The 19,193-nt window shown below is 48.3% G+C and overlaps 1 protein-coding gene across 5 annotated transcripts in view; it reads right to left on the bottom strand.

Moving 5' to 3' along the window:
- LOC128336992 (gastrula zinc finger protein XlCGF17.1-like) overlaps window positions 1-19,193 on the bottom strand; it is a 31,467-nt gene that overhangs the window by 3,901 nt on the left and 8,373 nt on the right. For 2 of the 5 annotated variants that reach the window (XM_053277390.1, XM_053277391.1), the window contains exons 3-6: window positions 16,987-17,594; window positions 12,036-12,203; window positions 11,753-11,832; window positions 36-155 (exon numbers count right to left, since the gene is read on the bottom strand). The gene's annotated coding sequence lies outside the window, so the exon portion shown is untranslated. Of the gene's footprint in view, window positions 1-35; window positions 156-11,752; window positions 11,833-12,035; window positions 12,204-13,335; window positions 15,705-16,986; window positions 17,595-19,193 lie in introns of those variants that run through there. The other 3 variants (XM_053277392.1, XM_053277393.1, XM_053277394.1) reach the window with 3 other exon arrangements.

Here is a 19,193-nt window from a genome sequence, read left to right as displayed (position 1 = left end):
CGAGATCCAATAAATGCAAGATGAGGGACATTTACCTCGGTCATCTTCAATGCAAAGCCAGGGACTCCAGAGCCGCCAAACTAATTCTGCCAAGTCCCCCGTGGATTTGGGCTGGTTTCCCTCTGTGGGCAGAAGTGCCATTGCTGTGGGAGAAGCTGCGTGTGAAACAGACATGAATGTCAAAGCAATCTGCGATGTGACACCAGACAGGTGTGGAGAGGAGAGAGGAGAGATCAGCCTACTCTGCTGAAGAGGGACTCAACTAGAGTGTGGAAAACTGAGCCTGGGTGGAAAAAGCCCAGCCAGCCAGAGGTTCTCTCCAAACTCTTATTCTGAGAAGGAGAGAAGACTACCAGGGTATTAACCCCCCAAGGAAGCTCCCCAGTCCCACCCAAATATTTGGTTCAAACTCTACAACTCAAGAGTGACATCCATATTTTTAAAAAACCAGGGTTTACCTTGTAGATCATCCTAAGAGAGCCTGCTGCTGCTCAGACACAGCTCTGACAGGGCTACATGAATGGCAATGGGCAACAAATCTTCCTGGTGTGGCAAAAGAGTGCCCTCCTGTGGCCACTTTTCTGCACTGCAGCCAAGTGAGGATTTGCTGTATGAATGACAAAGAGCAATGCATTTTCCTGGTGTGGCAAAAGGGTGCCCTCCTGTGGCCACTTTTCTGCAGGGCAGCCAGGTGAGGATTTGCTGTATGAATGACAAAGTGTAATGCATCTTCCTGTGTGGCAAAAAGGTGCTGCACCAGGAAGATGCAGCAAACATATTTTTAGATCGAGCCAAACTTACGTCACTGGGCGATTTACAACAAAATAAAAACAGAAAGTAAAACTTGAGTTAAAACAAAAGCAAAAAGATTGCACATTGACTGACTCTGCAGTGGGAAGTAAGGAGAAGGCAAAGTGTGCTGTCAAGTCGATTTCAACTCCTGGCGCCCACAGAGCCCTGTGGTTGTCTTTGAAAGCAGGAGGGGTTGACCATGGCCTCCTCCCGCACAGCATGAGATTATTCCCTTCCTATATCACTGCTGCCCAATATAGTACCAGTGGGATTCCAATGGGCAACCTTCTGCTTGTCAGTCAAGCATTTCCCTGCTGCACCACTTAATCATAAATAGATCATGAGTTGGCTACATTTGCATCTCTTGTAGGCACATGTGATGAACACAACTGGTACAAGATTCGCACTTATTCAGACTCCTTCGCTTACACTGTGTGGAGACAGACTGAATCCCAGCACCCTCTCAACATCCCACCACCCAGAGACGTCCATTTGGGGGGTTATAGAAATAATACAAACACAAATACGACAAATATCTAGAGACCACTTTTCAACCAAAGTTCCCAAAGCAGTTCCTCTATCAAATCAACAAATAAGCTCCTCAAAACAAACGACCAACAATTATCTAAATAACAATGCACACATTTGAAATGTGATGTGGGCGCGGGAGGGGGGAGAAGGAATAAGACGGACAGAGAAGGGGGGCACGAGCGAGGCCACAGAGGCAGCCCCCCCCGGGGCATTGGCGTTAAAAATCCAGCCCCCCGCCACCCGATGGAGATGGAGCCCCCTGGTATCGAAAGAGGGGGGCAGAGGCACCCCTGGGAAATCCAACAGAGGAAACCCTCAGCTGCCTCCCCAGACACTTTACTGAGCTCTGGAAGCATTTCAGATCAGGTGGTATAGAAGAAATGCAAACAATCAATCCATTTCTGCTCGGGTTTAGTACTACCCCGGCTTAACACTGCCTGGGTGCTGAGGTCGAAAGCATGCACCCCGCATTAGGATGTCAGCCATTTCCATCAGAAGCGAAATATTGGGATGAAAAATGGTGTGCCGAGCTCAACTCACTGGGTGACTCTGGGCCAGCCAAGTATATCAGGAGGAGCCGGTGATGGTTACGGTCCACTGGAATGCAACTGTTACTGGTCGGAAGATGTCCTTGACTGGAGAGGAGAAGAATCTCTCTCTCTAAAAGGAGAGTGGGCAGGGGTCTGCGAAGGGGGGGTTGTGAGGGGGGGAGAAAAGCCCCTTGAGAAGAAGGAGGCAGTCCTCCTGTGAATTAGAGGAGGAAACAAGATGAACAAGATCTGTTAACTCAGGGAGGGAGGGGAGGGGAGAGCGAGTGGAGGAGAGAGAAAGAGATAGAAAGAAGGGAGGGTGAGGGACGGGACGAGCCTGTCAGTGACCTGAGGAGAACGAGCGGCCATGGTGGTGGTGGCGGTAGCAAGGGGGGGCCGAGTCAACCGCTGCTGCAGTTTGGGGCTACCGAAGCAGAGGGAGGCAAGGGACGGGACGGGGCCTGTCAGCAGCTGGAGGGGAACAAGTGACCATGGCAGCCGTGGCAGTGAGGAAGGCCCCAGTCAACCACTGCTGCTGCTGCTCCTGTGGGGAGGAGCAGGAGTGGGGCTGGGGTGAGGGTGGGGAGGTCTCTGGGGATAGGAGGGCTGCAGCTTGGCCAATAGGTGCCATCAACACTGCAGCTGCGACCAAGAGGGGTGAGGGGGCTGGAAGCAACGGGATGGAGGAGGAGGAGCAGGAGGAGTGGGGCTCAGGTGAGGGTGGGGAGATCTCGGAGGGGAGGGGGGCCGTGGCAGGGAGTGAGGGGAGCAATCAGGTACCAGAACGCAGATGCTCTGCGCAGGTTAAGCTGCTACTATCTATTTCTCAGCCCCTGGGATGGTCCTCTGCTAGCATCTGAAGATGGGCTGGACACTTACATTAACACACACCCCCTTGTAAAAGAAAGCGCTCAGCACCAAGTGCTTCAGAAACCTTTTCTGTCAATGTCTGTTTGGAAAGAAGGAAATACACACTTTGTTGGGTTTATTGACTGGGGAGTATTATCTAAATAAATACTTGTCTACTTCTCCCATGACTGTAAAGAATCTTTGCAGGGCATTTTCCTGGTGCAGCAAAAGGGTGCCCTCCTGTGGCCACATTATGCACTGCAGGGAGCTAGGCTACATGAATGGCAATGGGCAATGAATTTTCCTGGAGTGACAAAAGGGTGCCCTCCTGTGGCCACTTTGTGAATTCCAGTGACCTGAGGCTGGGCTATATGAATGGCAAAGGACAATGCATTTTCCTGGCATGGCAAAAGGGTGCCAACTCCTGGTGCAACAAAAGGGTACCCTTCTATGGCCACTTGTTGCACTGCCATGGGCTGAGACTAAGCTATATGTATGGAAATGAATAATGCATTTTCCTGGTGCTTCGAAAATGGTGCCCTCCGGTGGCCCCTTTTTGCGTGGCAGGGAGCTGAGACTAGGCTACAGGAATGGCAATGGGCAATGCATTTTCCAGGAGCAGCAAAAGGGTGCCCTTCTGGGGTCACTTTCTGCACTGCAGTGAGCTGGGGCTGGCTATAGGCATGCCAAAGAACAATGCGTTCTCCTAGTGCTACAAAAAGGTGCCCTCCTGTGGCCAATCTGTGCACTGCAGGAAGCTGAGGCTAGGCTACAGGAATGGCAATGGTCAATGCATCTTCCTGGTGTGGTAAAAGGGTGCCCTCCTGTGGCCACTTTTCTGCACTGCAGCCAGGTGAGGCTAGGCTATATGTATGGCAATGGGCAATGCATCTTCCTGGTGTGGCAAAAGGGTGCCCTCCTGTGGACACTCTGTGCATTGCAGGAAGCTGAGACTAGGCTATATGTATGACAATGAACAATGCCATTTCCTGGTGTGGCAAAAGGGTGCCCTCCTGTGGCCGCTTTTCTGCACTGCAGCCAGGTGAGGCTAGGCTATATGTATGGCAATGGTCAATGCATCTTCCTGGTGTGGAAAAAGGCCCACCTGTGTCCACTTTATTATTTATGTATTTACTTACTTATTTATTTAACTAACATATTTTTATACCAACCAAAACTTACGTCTCCTGGAGGTTTACAATAAAATAAAAACAGAAAGTAAAACATTAGTTAAAACAAGAACAAAAAGAGTACCCAGAATGTTGGGGGCAATATGCTAAATCATTGTAAACCGCTTAGAGAGCTTCGGCTATAGAGCAGTATATAAATGTAAGTGCTAAGTGCTAAAACCTTACAACAATTTAAATTTTTTAAAAAGAATATTTTAAAATATTAAAACAGAAAGTAAAACATTAGTTAAAACAAGAATAAAAAGTTTAAAACCTTACAACAATTTAAATTTTTTAAAAAGAATATTTTAAAATATTAAAACCACTGAAACAATATTAATTAAAAAACTTTGTGCACTGCAGTGAGCTGGGGCTGGCTATAGGCATAGCAAAGAAGAATGCATGTTTCTGGTGCAGCAAAAGGGTGCCCTCCTGTGGCCACTCTGTGCACTGCAGTGAGCTGAGGCTAGGCTATATGAATGGCAATGGCCAATGCATTTCCTTGGGGTGGAAAAAGGGGTACCCCCCTGTGACCACTCTGTGCACTGCAGTGAGATGAGGCAGGGCTACATGAATGGCAATTGGCAATGCATCTTCCTGGTGTGGCAGAAGGTTGCCCTTCCGTGGCCACTTTGTACATTGCTGCAAGCCAAGGCTAGGCTATAGGAATGCCAAAGAACAATGCATTTTACTGGAGTGACAAAAGGGTGCCCTCCTGTGGCTTCTTTGAGAATTCCAGTGACCTGAGGCTGGGCCATATGAATGGCAAATGCATTTTCCAGGCATGGCAAAAGGGTGCCACCTCCTAGCCTAGCCTGAGCTTCCTGCAGTGCACAGAGTGGCCACAGGAGGGCACCCTTTTGCTGCACCAGAAAAATGCATTGTTCTTTGGCATGCTTGTAACCAGTCCCAGCTCAGTGCAGAGCAAAAAGGCTTTTAATTAATATTGTTTTAGTGGTTTTAAAACTGTTTTAAAAGATTCTTTAAAAAAAATAAATTGTTCTAAGTTTTAAAACTTTTTTGCTTTTGTTTTAACTCAAGTTTTACTTTCTGTTTTTATTTTGTTGTAAATCGCCCAGTGACATAAGTTTGTCTCGATCTAAAAATATGTTTGCTGCATCTTCCTGGTGCAGCACCCTTTTGCCACACAGGAAGATGCATTGCCCATTGCCATTCCTGTAGCCCAGCCTCAGCTCACTGCAGTGCGGAAAAGTGGTCACAGGAGGGCACCCTTTTGCCACACCAGGAAAATGCATTGCTCTTTGTCATTCATACAGCAAATCCTCACCTGGCTGCAGTGCAGAAAAGTGGCCACTGGAGGGCACCCTTTTGCCATACCAGGAAAATGCATTGCCCATTGCCATTCCTGTAGCCTAGTCTCAGCTCACTGCAGTGCAGAAAGTGACCACAGGAGGACACTCTTTTGCCACAACAGGAAAATGCATTACACTTTGTCATTCATACAGCAAATCCTCACCTGGCTGCAGTGCAGAAAAGTGGCCACAGGAGGGCACTCTTTTGCCACACCAGGAAAATGCATTACACTTTGTCATTCATACAGCAAATCCTCACCTGGCTGCAGTGCAGAAAAGTGGCCACAGGAGGGCAACCTTTTGCCATACCAGGAAAAAGCATTGCCCATTGCCATTCCTGTAGCCTAGTTTCAGCTCACTGCAGTGCAGAAAAGTGGCCACAGGAGGGCACTCTTTTGCCACACCAGGAAAATGCATTATACTTTCTCATGCATACAGTAAATCCTCACCTGGCTGCAGTGCAGAAAAGTGGCCACAGGGGGGAACACGTTTGCCACACCAGGAAAATCTACTGCCCATTGCCATACATATAGCCTAGCCTCAACTCACTGCAGTGCAGAAAGTGGCCACAGGAGGGCACTCTTTTGCCACACCAGGAAAATGCATTACACTTTCTCATTCATACAGCAAATCCTCACCTGGCTGCAGTGCAGAAAAGTGGCCACAGGAGGGCACCCTTTTGCCACACCAGGAAAATGCATTACACTTTGTCATTCATACAGCAAATCCTCACCTGGCTGCAGTGCAGAAAAGTGGCCACTGGAGGGCACCCTTTTGCCATACCAGGAAAATGCATTGCCCATTGCCATTCCTGTAGCCTAGTCTCAGCTCACTGCAGTGCAGAAAGTGACCACAGGAGGACACTCTTTTGCCACAACAGGAAAATGCATTACACTTTGTCATTCATACAGCAAATCCTCACCTGGCTGCAGTGCAGAAAAGTGGCCACAGGAGGGCACTCTTTTGCCACACCAGGAAAATGCATTACACTTTGTCATTCATACAGCAAATCCTCACCTGGCTGCAGTGCAGAAAAGTGGCCACAGGAGGGCAACCTTTTGCCATACCAGGAAAAAGCATTGCCCATTGCCATTCCTGTAGCCTAGTTTCAGCTCACTGCAGTGCAGAAAAGTGGCCACAGGAGGGCACTCTTTTGCCACACCAGGAAAATGCATTATACTTTCTCATGCATACAGTAAATCCTCACCTGGCTGCAGTGCAGAAAAGTGGCCACAGGGGGGAACACGTTTGCCACACCAGGAAAATCTACTGCCCATTGCCATACATATAGCCTAGCCTCAACTCACTGCAGTGCAGAAAGTGGCCACAGGAGGGCACTCTTTTGCCACACCAGGAAAATGCATTACACTTTCTCATTCATACAGCAAATCCTCACCTGGCTGCAGTGCAGAAAAGTGGCCACAGGAGGGCACCCTTTTGCCACACCAGGAAAATGCATTACACTTTGTCATTCATACAGCAAATCCTCACCTGGCTGCAGTGCAGAAAAGTGGCCACTGGAGGGCACCCTTTTGCCATACCAGGAAAATGCATTGCCCATTGCCATTCCTGTAGCCTAGTCTCAGCTCACTGCAGTGCAGAAAGTGACCACAGGAGGACACTCTTTTGCCACAACAGGAAAATGCATTACACTTTGTCATTCATACAGCAAATCCTCACCTGGCTGCAGTGCAGAAAAGTGGCCACAGGAGGGCACTCTTTTGCCACACCAGGAAAATGCATTACACTTTGTCATTCATACAGCAAATCCTCACCTGGCTGCAGTGCAGAAAAGTGGCCACAGGAGGGCAACCTTTTGCCATACCAGGAAAAAGCATTGCCCATTGCCATTCCTGTAGCCTAGTTTCAGCTCACTGCAGTGCAGAAAAGTGGCCACAGGAGGGCACTCTTTTGCCACACCAGGAAAATGCATTATACTTTCTCATGCATACAGTAAATCCTCACCTGGCTGCAGTGCAGAAAAGTGGCCACAGGGGGGAACACGTTTGCCACACCAGGAAAATCTACTGCCCATTGCCATACATATAGCCTAGCCTCAACTCACTGCAGTGCAGAAAGTGGCCACAGGAGGGCACTCTTTTGCCACACCAGGAAAATGCATTACACTTTCTCATTCATACAGTAAATCCTCATCTGGCTGCAGTGCAGAAAAGTGGCCACAGGAGGGCTCCCTTTTGCCAGAGAAGGAAAATGCATTACACTTTGTCATTCATACAGCAAATCCTCACCTGGCTGCAGTGCAGAAAAGTGGCCACAGGAGGGCACCCTTTTGCAATACAAGGAAAATGCATTGCCCATTGCCATACAGATAGTCTAGCCTCACCAGCCTACAGTGCAGAAAAGTGGCCACCGGAGGGCACCCTTTTGTAGCACCAGGAGAACGCATTGTTCTTTGGCATGCCTATAGCCAGTCCCGGCTCACTGCAGTTCAAAAAGTGGCCACAGGAGGACACCTTTTTGCTGCACCTGTAAACTGCATTGCCCATTGCCATTCCTGTAGCCTAGTCTCAGCTCCCTGCAGTGCAAAAAGAGGCCACCGGAGGGCACCCTTTTGCAGCACCAGAAAAATGCATTTCCTATTGCCATTCATGTAGCCCTTCCTCAGCTCACTGTAGTACATAAAGTGGCCACAGGAGGGCAACCTTTTTCCACCCCAGGAAAATGCATTGCCCATTGCCATTCATGTAGCCTAGATGCAGCTCACTGCAGTGCACAAAGTGGCCACAGGAGGGCACTCTTTTGCCACACCAGAATAATGCATTGCCCGTTGCCATTCATGTAGCCTTGCCTCAGCTCACTGCAGTACACACATCCCAGGAAAATGCATTGCCAGTTGCCATTCATGTAGCCTGGCGTCATCTTCCTGCAGTGCACAATGTTGCCACCAGAGGACACCCTTTTGCCACATGAGGAAAATGCATTGTGCAATGCCATTCCTGTACCCTAGGCTCAGCTCCATGCAGTGCAAAAAGAGGCCACCGGAGGGCACCATTCTTGAAGCACCAGGAAAATGCATTGTTCTTTGCCATAGATATAGCTCAGTCTCAGCCCATGGCAGTGCAAAAAGTGGCCACAGGAGGGCACCCTTTTGTCACTCCAGGAAGATGCATTATTCTTTGGCATTCCTATAGCCTAACCTTGGCTTGCTCAATGTACAAAGTGGGCAATGGTCAATGCATCTTCCTGGTGTGGCAAGAGGATGCCCTGTTTGGGCCACTTTGTGCACTGCAGTAAGCTGAGTCTAGATAGATAGATAGATAGATAGATAAATCTTTATTGTCATTGTCCTGTGCAGAACAACGAGATTGAAAAGAATCTACAACCACTACTACAGGACCTAACAAGAATAATCTAAACATATACCCATACGCCCCCCTCCCATCAATCCACTAAAAACCCACTAAAAAAACTCTAAAAACTAAATACAAAAAACCCCTCAGAAGCTGTGTTTTGCTGCGTTCAAAGCTGAGACCGCTTTTGGGTAGAAGCTACTTCTCAAGCGGCTGGTCCTGGTCTTTATGACCCTATACCTCCTTCTGGAAGGCAGAAGCTGAAAGAGATCGTTTCCAGGGTGCGTGGGATCCTGCGCTATCTCCACAGCTTTATTATAACATCGAGTGGCATAGATTTGATCTAAGGTAGGAAGAGTTCACCCAATTATTTTCTCCGCAGTCTTAACAACCTTGGACAGCAGTGTTCTTTCTCTGGCTGTACAACTCCCAAACCACACAGAGATCCCATAAGTCAACACACTCTCTACAGCACAGCGATAAAACACCAACAATTGATTACTTGAGAGATTAGTCCTCCGGAGAACTCTCAAGAAGTATAATCTCTGCTGTGCTCTCTTCACCAGATCTTTGGTGTTTGCTCCCCATGTCAGGTCATCTCTCAGCTCCATTCCCAGAAATCTAAACACCGAAACCCGTTCCACACAAATCCCTTCAATAATGAGTGGCTGGAAATCCAATTTGCATTTCCTGAAATCCACAATGATCTCCTTTGTTTTCTTTAAATTGAGGAATAAGTTATTCTCCCTACACCACTCTGTCAGGCTACAGGAATGGCAATGGGCATTGCATTTTCCAGGTGCAGCAAAGGGTGCCCTCCTGTGGCCACTCTGTGCACTGCGGTGAGCTGAGTCTAGGCTACAGGAATTGTACAGGCAATGCATCTTTCTGGTGTGGCAAAAGGTTGCCCTTCCGTGGCCACTTTGTACATTGCTGCAAGCCGAGGCTAGGCTATAGGAATGCCAAAGAACAATGCATTTTGCTGGAGAGACAAAAGGGTGCCCTCCTGTGGCCACTTTGTACATTGCTGCAAGCCGAGGCTAGGCTATAGGAATGCCAAAGAACAATGCATTTTGCTGGAGAGACAAAAGGGTGCCCTCCTGTGGCCACTTTGTACATTGCTGCAAGCCGAGGCTAGGCTATAGTAATGCCAAAGAACAATGCATTTTGCTGGAGAGACAAAAGGGTGCCCTCCTGTGGCCACTTTGTACATTGCTGCAAGCCGAGGCTAGGCTATAGGAATGCCAAAGAACAATGCATTTTGCTGGAGAGACAAAAGGGTGCCCTCCTGTGGCCACTTTGTACATTGCTGCAAGCCAAGGCTAGGCTATAGGAATGCCAAAGAACAATGCATTTTGCTGGAGAGACAAAAGGGTGCCCTCCTGTGGCCACTTTGTACATTGCTGCAAGCCGAGGCTAGGCTATAGGAATGCCAAAGAACAATGCATTTTGCTGGAGAGACAAAAGGGTGCCCTCCTGTGGCCACTTTGTACATTGCTGCAAGCCGAGGCTAGGCTATAGGAATGCCAAAGAACAATGCATTTTGCTGGAGAGACAAAAGGGTGCCCTCCTGTGGCCACTTTGTACATTGCTGCAAGCCGAGGCTAGGCTATAGGAATGCCAAAGAACAATGCATTTTGCTGGAGAGACAAAAGGGTGCCCTCCTGTGGCCACTTTGTGTATTCCAGTGACCCGAGGCTGGGCTAAAGGGCAAAGGACATTGTATTGTCCTGGTCTGGCAGATTTTTCTCCTGCTCTCACAACACTAGAAACAGAGGCCACCCCATGAAACCTAACGTCTAGAATTCCAGGACCACCAGAAGGAAGGACTTTTTCACACAGCACATAATGTGGTGATGGCCACTAGCTTGGCTAGCTTTAAAGGGGACTTGTACAAACTCATGGAGGTGCCCTGGTTTGCGTTTGAATGGGAAACTTCAGGGGAGCACTGTGAGATATTCCCCTGAGGGGAGGGGGGCCCTCTGGGAAGACCACCTGCCTGCTTGCTTCCATATGCTTGCTAATAAGAGTCATTTCCAGAAAGCTTTCTCCAAACCTTCTCATTTTTCAAAAAGATATGAGAACATGAGGGCATTAACCACCAAATGAAGCTCACTAACCGCACCCAAATATTTGGTAAAAACTCAGCACGTAAAACTCTACAACTCAAGAACGACATATATATACATATACACACAGGGTTTACCTTATAGAAGATCAGAAGAGAGCCTCTCACTTCTCCTGAAAGCCCTGCTGCTCTGACTCAGCTCCCTGCTGCACCTGATCCTTACACACCCTAATCAAATCCTCAGCCCATAGCAGGAGGAAAGCCCTTAAAGGGACCCCACCCTCCTCCTCCTCCCTGCAGGACCATCCTGCACAAAGATAGCACCGCTTGCTGGACCCCAGAACTCTCCTCCCTTCCTGAACATACCGTGAAAGGGGTTCCTAGAGGCAGGTCCCTCCATCAAGGGGAGCCCGTGCAAATCCTCCTTGGGACCAGGAGGAAAGAGGGGGACAGAGGGACCCCTGGGGGAAACCAGAAGGGGAAACCTCAGGGAGGGGCCTCCTCTTTTATTCCTGACTCTCCCCGGTTGCCTCTTCAAGGAACAAAAATCCCCAAAGCGGGTTCCAGAGCAAAAGAAAGGAGAAGAGGGGGACTCACAATCTTTCTTCTTTTTTTGAAGGCAAGGGAGACCCCCGGGATAGCGTGCTGTGCTGGGGGGGGAAGAGGGGTGCTTTGTCAAATCCCCCCTGGAGCTGGAGAGACCTTCCAAGGCGCCTCTTGGCCCCATGAGCTGGTTGCGTGTGTCCCTCCCTTCTGGCACGCTGCTCCTCCCAGCGGAGCGAGGCCATGCCTTGTCTGAGGGGCTCTGTCTGGACCTCACCTCCAAGAAAGACCTGCCATTTCCCTCATGCCTCCAGGAAAGTGTCAGCCGCTGCACGAGAGTAAGAAAGCGGACTGGCCGGAATTAGCAGAGCCGTGGGGCCTGTCGCCAAAGTCCATGCAAAAGCCGCCTCTGCTCCGAGAAGTAGCACCCGAGGCTTGGCTTGCCACTTTTGCAAGACAGACACGGAGCGGCAAGCTGCTCCCTCCCCCTGCTTGCCCCTTGGGCTCCCCACGGCCTCTGCCCTCCACTTGGACTCTTCTCGGCCTCCCTGACATTCTCTGGGGTGTGTGTGTGTGTGTCCCACCACTGGCCACCCCACTCCTTCCCGCCTTCCTGCTCCGAAGACCGATCCTCCCCCCAACATACCTCAAGAAGGCGATGGCCTCTGTGCGCAGAGAGAAGAGGTGGTGGGTCACGGGGTCCTCCGAAATATGGTCCATCTCGTCCTGGAGGGAGCAGAGAGCAGGATGAAGACACCCCAGGCCCCGATGGGGGGGCAGGCTTCCCTCGTCCTGCCCCAGATCCGCCCACCGCCCTCTGGCTTTTTTGTCCTCTCCCAAGGGCTGCCTCCCCTCCACTCGCCCCCATCCTGGCCTCCACCCCCCAGCCGGCCCCTTTGCCCCAGATGTCCCTGCCACAATTCACTCACCAGTACAGCCTGGGCTGCCCGTTCCTTGGAGAGGAAAGAACAGAAGGCGTTGTTCCCCCTGTTGGAGGTTGTCATTTGTGCAGGATGGGTTTTGTGATTAATTAGCAGAGCGCTAAAGAAGCGACCCACTCCAGTTGCAGAGCAGAATGCAGACTTTAGTTGTTGCAGCTGTTTAGAGAAGACACAGGGAGATTCTGGTTGAACGAAACACTAAGTAGATTTATTGGTAAAGTACACCTTGGATAGGAAAGACCTAACCCTAATCTATAGGCTACACAATGAATAGGTAGAGAGAGGGGGAGATGTTCCCATCTGCTCTCTAAGAGGAAAGGAAAGGGATTCTGACTCTCACAAGAAATGCCTGAGGAGGAGTCATATCAGAGGTCACAGAGCAGAGGTAAAGTAGAGAGAGGTAAGGAGACCCCCACTCACTATCACTACTCCCAGTGCCCCTAGTGGTCATTATGATAGTTGGTGCAAAAGGTCGATGCACTGGAACTCCATTTCCAACACCCCCCTCCGGATCGCTTCCCGACAGGCCTGGCTTATGGCCACCAAGCATTTCTATCCCACTTTTCCTCCAAGGAGCCCAGAGCTTTGTACATGGTTATGTTTATCCTCACAACAACCCTGTGAGGTAGGTTGGGCTGAGCGATACGACTGGCCAGGAGTCACCCAGTGAGTTTCATGGCTGAACGGGGATTTGAACTCAGGTCTCGCCAGTTCTAGTCAACCACTCTAACCAATACACTGTGTTTTCTGTGTTTTTATGGGCTAAGGTTGTTGTGAGCTGCCCAGAGAGAGTTGTTACGGAACCTCGATTTTGCCCCAGAATGAATAAAAACATTTAAAACCTTTTGCCATCTACCCAGTGTAGACTTAGACAATTTAATTGGCAAAACCTGCCTGAGAAACAGTAATCTTGGAAGTAAATGCCTCTTTGTAGCGGCTATCCGACCCATCAAGGACAGATTGAAACTTTCCCAATTTTTATTTTTCCTTTTTATAAGGCCAATAATTGGAGAGTAATTCACTCTTTTAAGCTGTGATAGGTTTTTAGATTATATATCTAAAAACCTATCACAGCTTAAAAGAGTGAATTACACCCAAATATTGAATAGCTTTTGAGATTTTGGGAACCCCTAAAGAATTTACTAAGTTGTTTTGAAATTTAAGACAGATTCTGGGGGAAAGGAAGTTCTGATTTAGTTAAGTTTGTTTTCAGACCAGCAACTTGTTCAGATTTGTCCAGTTCTTCCTGTATAGTTGAAATAGACTTTATAGGGTCTGTCAAAATTAATGCAGTGTCCGCATATTTTATTTATTTACTTACTTACCGCCCTTCCAAAATGGCTCAGGGCAGTTTACAACAGAATAAAAACAAGTAAAACCAGTTAACAATTAAAATCAAAACTATACAAACAGGAAAAAACCAATTAAACAGTCAAACAGCTAAAAACCCTGGAAAACCAGGGCAACCATTTAAAACAGTTCACAATAGTTTAAAAACCCTGGCAGGCCAGGCCAAACAGATAGGTTTTAAGGACTCTCCTGAAAGACAGTAATGAACTCCAATTGCGGATTTCTGCCGGGAGTGCCTTCCACAGCCCAGCAGCAGCCACAGAGAAGACCCGCCTCTGAGTCGCCACTAGACAAACTGGAGACGGACCTCCTCGGATGACCTTAACGTGTGGTGGGGATCATGCAGAAGAAGGCGCTCTCTAAGATAGCTCGGACCCAAGCCATTCAGGGCTTTGAAGGTAATAACCAGCTCTTTGTGTTTTGCCCAGAAACATATCAGCAGCCAGTGTAACGGTTTCAAAACAGGCATCATATGGTCTCTCTGGGTTGCCCCAGACACCAATCTGGCAGCCGCATTCTGAAGTTTCTGAACTACGTACAAAGGCAGCCCCATGTAGAGCACATTGCAGTAGTCAAGCCGGAAGGTTGCCAGCGGATGCACCACTGTTTTGTGGTCATCCTCTTCAAGGAATGGGCCCAGCTGTCAAATCAGCCGGAGCTGACACCAAGCACTCCTGGCTCCAGCCTCCACCTGAGACACATCTGATGGCCAAAGGTTCTATAGACATTATGAATAGTAATGGAGGGAGTGGATGTCCTTGTTTTGTGCACCTCGTCATATTAGAGGGCTTGGAATCCCAAGAATTAACTCAAACTGTTGCAAAAGATCTGTAATAAAGTTATTTAATAATATTAGTGAACCCTGTACCCATTTGTAAATAATCTAATAATTTAACTAAGTACAGCCATTGTAGCTGATCAAAGGCTTTAAATCTATCTAAAGACAGGATAGCCAGTGACGTCTTCCTTTTTTTAAACTGTAGTTTAAACAGTTCAATATCTGGCAAATTGGATCTGCAATCTGACGCCCTTTAACAAAACCAGTCTGATCAGGGTTTATATTGTGCGCTATAAAAGGATGTACCCTTCTCACCAAACAGGCTGTAAATATCTTAAGATTTTGAGAAAGCAAGGTTCTTTATCTTTATTAGCTTTTGGAATCATGACTAATCTGAAAAATCTCCATGAGTCAGGAATTGGGCGGCCTTCTAATATGGAATTAAAAAGGACCGTAAGTCTGGGAATCAAAATATCCCCAAACCTCTTATATATCAGGGCTGTAAAACTGTTGGGACCTGGGGATTTAACGTTTTTTAGCCCCTTAATTATTTCCTGCAGCTCCTCTGTCATAAATGGTGTATTGGAGAGTCTCTAGGACAATAAAGTAAGGGAGTAATTCCTATGTTATTTAAATATTGATCGATATTACAGGACCCCACGTGTCTGGACTATACAATTCAGAATAAAATTTAACACCTGTAAGCAAAAACTGTCTAAATAGCTTTCCCACTGAACTGAACTTTTGTTTATCTTTTTAAAATCCCTGTTAAACTTTTATCTTGTATATGGTCAACAACGCAGCTAAAACCACCCCCTACAATTACATTACCTTCACTAAATTTTTCCAATCGGGAAAGTGTATTAAGTAAAAACTTGTATCGATTTTGATTAGGGCAATAAAGTGATGCAATTGTGTAGACTAGATCTTTATTTGTTTATTAAAAGATTTACTCTGCTGCCTGATCCACAGACTCAGGGCAGTGCACAAAACAAGAACAGCATCTGAGAATTTTTTTATTTTATTTTAAGGATTTAAAGGGCAAACACCTGGCCGAAAAGAAATGTCTTCAATAAGGTTTTAAAGGTTGAAAGGGAGTTTTCATTATGCTTACCCTTAATAAAAATATATTGTCCCTTTGGATCTCTCTCAACTTTATTTAATCTGGTGGAGATCAAAAGACTGAGCCAGTATAATTGCTACCCCACTGGGCCTGGGTGACCCTGGGGCCTTAAAATTGTGGTCTCACTTGGGGATGATAAAATATGTCCTTTTTATTATTTCCCCAGCCACAAGTTTCCTACAAAGCTGTAATCCCTGGATTTTCTCTGAGTACAGCTTTAAGAACTCTCCTTGGTTTTATTGGTGCCCCCAAACCTCTAATGTTGTAGGAGAATATCTTAAGCGTCGCCTCCCTATGTGCTGAATGTCAATTGTGGTGCTTTCGGGATGTTCCACATCGGAATTAGGGACATTACTCTCTGTACGGGATGATGTGGTCTTGTCCAGAGACGGCAGACAGTCGTTACCTGTATCCAAGGTAAATGGATTAGTTGAAACAACTGGATCCTCACTAGACGTCAGCGAAGGATCCCCAACCTGAGGATAATTGTCCACTGTGGTAGAGGCTTGTTGCGGTACAGTTGAGGTATCCCTTATCCCCTTGGGATCAAGATCAATCGACCTCAAAAGATCACTCCAATGTGAGGTCACCGGAAGCCCTGCCTGAGGCATTTATGCACCACCCCAAACTTACGTCTCTGGGAGGTTTACAACAATATGAAACAAATAAAAACCACCATTCTAGTTGAAAATGCTTGGGCGAATAAATGTGTCCTAACAGCCTTTTGAAAAGCTGCCGGAGATGGGGAGGCTCTTAATTCGGTAGGGAGCACATCCCAGAGTCTTGGGGCAGCAACCGAGAAGGCCCGTCCCTGAGTAGCCACCAGACAAGCCGGTGGCAAATGCAGACAGACCTCTCCGGATGATCTCAGTGGGTGACGGGGCTCCTAGTGAAGATGGGCCAAAGGTCTGGCTCAGCAGAAGGCAGCTGGAATTATTACTATTTTATTTATTTATTTATTTATTTATTTGATTGATTGATTTTTGTACTGCCCTTCATAAAATGGCTCAGGGAGGTTTACACAGAGAAATAATAAATAAATAAGATGGCGCCCTGTCCTCAAAGGGCTCACAATCTAAAAAGAAACACGAGACAGACACCAGCAACAGGCACTGGAGGGATGCCGTGCTGGGGGACGGATAGGGCCAGTTGCTCTCCCCCTGCTAAACAGAAGAGGGTCACCACGTTGAAAGGAGCTTCTTGGCTGAGTTAGCAGGGGGGCGCTATGCTTCTCGGGCCCTGGGGGTGATGGAGTGGGTTCTAGGGACAAAGAGTCTGGTTTGGGGGCCCCATGAACTCCAGGATCCCTCAAGAGGGTAACAGGCTTTGGCTGCACAGGGCCCTTGGTCGGGGACGGGGCTGGGACGCGCCCCCCTCCCTCCTCCGAGAGGGTCGCAGAGAGGCCAAAGAGATACAGGTGTGCAGCTAGAGCACGCACATCACCACACCTCTGACACATAGGCCAAAGAGATAGGGGTGTGCAGCTAGAGCTCACGCATCGCCACACATCCGGCACATAAGCCAAAGATATAAGGGTGTGCAGCTAGAGCAAACACGTCGCCACACCTCCGGCACATAGGCCAAAGAAATCTTTCCTATGGCCATTTGGAAAGAGCCATTGCATTTCAGTGGGCATGCCGTGCTGTTCGTTTTAGTACACACACACACACACACACACACACACACACCCGGACAGGATCTGAGGAGTCCACCACCCTGGCTGAAGCTCTTCCCACACTCCAAGCATTTATATGATTTCTCCCCAGTGAGGGTTCTTTGATGTAAAGTAAGAGCTCCACTCATGCTGAATTTCTTTCCACACTCGAGGCATTTATGTGGTTTTTCCGCAGTGTGGGTTCTGTGGTGTTTAGTAAGATTTCCTCTCGTGCTGAATCTCTTTCCACACTCCAGGCATGTATGTGGTTTCTCCCCAGTGTGGGTTCTGTCGTGTACAATAAGATTTCCTCTCTGGCTAAATTTCTTTCCACAGTCATATGTGGGTCATAAATTTCTTTCCACAGTCAACATTCATATAATTTCTTACCCGCTTGCACTTCCCACTGAGGTTTAAAGCTTGGTTCACAAGAGAAGCTTTTGTTACACAGAGGACACGGGATGCTTTCTCTTACTTTCTCCATTTTTTAAATTCCTTGTTAACAAGCAGGTTATCCATTTCTCTTCTTTAAATTGTGCTCCAGTTTTTAATCTGTGATTCCTTTTTAAAATATCTATCTGGCACCACCAACAATTTCTCTTCTGGTCTCCCCCTCACTCTTCCTCTCCCAACTCTCACCTGCTGGAAGGAAGTGAGAAAAGTGGTCAGAGCTGAGCATAGCAAAGGAGACGTAAGGAGAGAGGAGCATAGAAAGTTGCCTTATACTGCGTCCTACCAATGGTCCATGCAGCTTGGTATTGTCAGCACAAACTGGCAGCGGCTTCTCCAAGGTTGCAGGCAGGAGTCTCTCTCTCAGCCCCATCTTGGAGATGCTGCCAGGGTGGGAAATTGACAGCTTCTGCATGCAAGCAGGTAGTTGCTCTTTCCAGAAAAACCTCATCCCTGAAGGGGAAAATCTTCCAGTGCAGGTGAGGGAAGGGTTTGTGAAATCATGGCTGAAAAGTGTGTGTGTGTGTGTGTGTGATATAGAGGTCATTCACATAATCAAAAATTGCGTTCTACTTGGGTTTGGACGCTGTGTCTGTTCCCAACTTTTGATTGCGTGTAAGCAAGGTAAGAGGAATATCTGGGTAGAAGTGATTGTGTGGAAGCAAGGTAGGGGGAGAAACTACTCCGGTTCCCCTCTCTTCCTTGTTTCCTTCCGCACAACCACTTCTACCCAGGTTTTCTTCTTCCCTTGGGTGTGGTCTGGCTCCCGAACTGAGCCGAGTGGCTCTCTTTGAGAGTTTGAGTCTGGCCGGCGCTGCCTTCTGGCCACGCAGCGTTGGCCACCCAACTCCCAAATGGGGGCTGTGCGGCCCCCGCTCGGGAGTGAAAGCCGCACCCCCATGTCTGACGTCCGACCCTGGGGGCATGTTGTGGCTTCTTTGAACCCGTTTGCCCAATGGTGGCTCCGCCCCTGCCCTCAGGAGGGAGAACAAGTTCCCTCCCTCTTCTATGAGACCCCCCCTTCAGATCTTTGAAGGTGGCCACTCCATCCCATCCCTCCTTCTCCAGTCTGGTGCTTTCCCAGACAGCAGGCTTGACCGCGAGTTCGAATTTGCCCCCAAAACACCGACTCAAGAAGTGGATTCTTTAACTGGGACCTAAAGCGGGCTAAGCTCTCACATGCAATGGAAAAACCGAAAGTGTGCGTGGTGTGCTCCCTGAGAGCTTGCGGGGACTTTGAGGTCAATCTGGAGGATTTGTGGACCTACACCTGCCCTTCTGTGGGGTGGGGAAGCCAAGTAAAATCACCGCCTGGGAAGGCTCCTGCCTACACATTATTTTATTATTATTTATTATTTTTACAATTATATCCCACTCTTCCTCCAAGGAGCCCAGAGCGGTGTACTACATACTTGCGTTTCTCTTTCACAACAACCCTGTGAAGTAGGCGAGGCTGAGAGAGAAGTGACTGGCCCAGAGTCACCCAGCTAGTCTCATGGCTGGATGGGGATTGGGGCTCTGGCGTTTGTGTGTGTACATCAGCAGGGGCCCAGTTTAAAATCTTGGCTCTGGGCTCACTCCAACCTTCCTAGCCTCTGCTCCTCACAATCATCCTGCCCCCGCAGGAAAGACTGGGCTCTTGGTTCGCAGTTCGGTCTCTTCCTAACTCTTGGTTCGCAGACACGCTTCTGTCGCGAATGCAGCCCACCCCCCCGCCACTCCTTCTCGGCCCCCTCCGCATTTCCCTCCCTTCCCCTCTGCTGTTTCTTCTAATGCAACAGGCTGTGTGGA

The sequence above is a fragment of the Hemicordylus capensis genome, chromosome 14, assembly GCF_027244095.1.
Source record: "Hemicordylus capensis ecotype Gifberg chromosome 14, rHemCap1.1.pri, whole genome shotgun sequence".
Lineage (NCBI taxonomy): Eukaryota > Metazoa > Chordata > Lepidosauria > Squamata > Cordylidae > Hemicordylus > Hemicordylus capensis.
The sequence above is the reverse complement of the archived record's forward strand: the minus strand, read 5'-3'. Positions and strand labels throughout refer to the sequence as shown.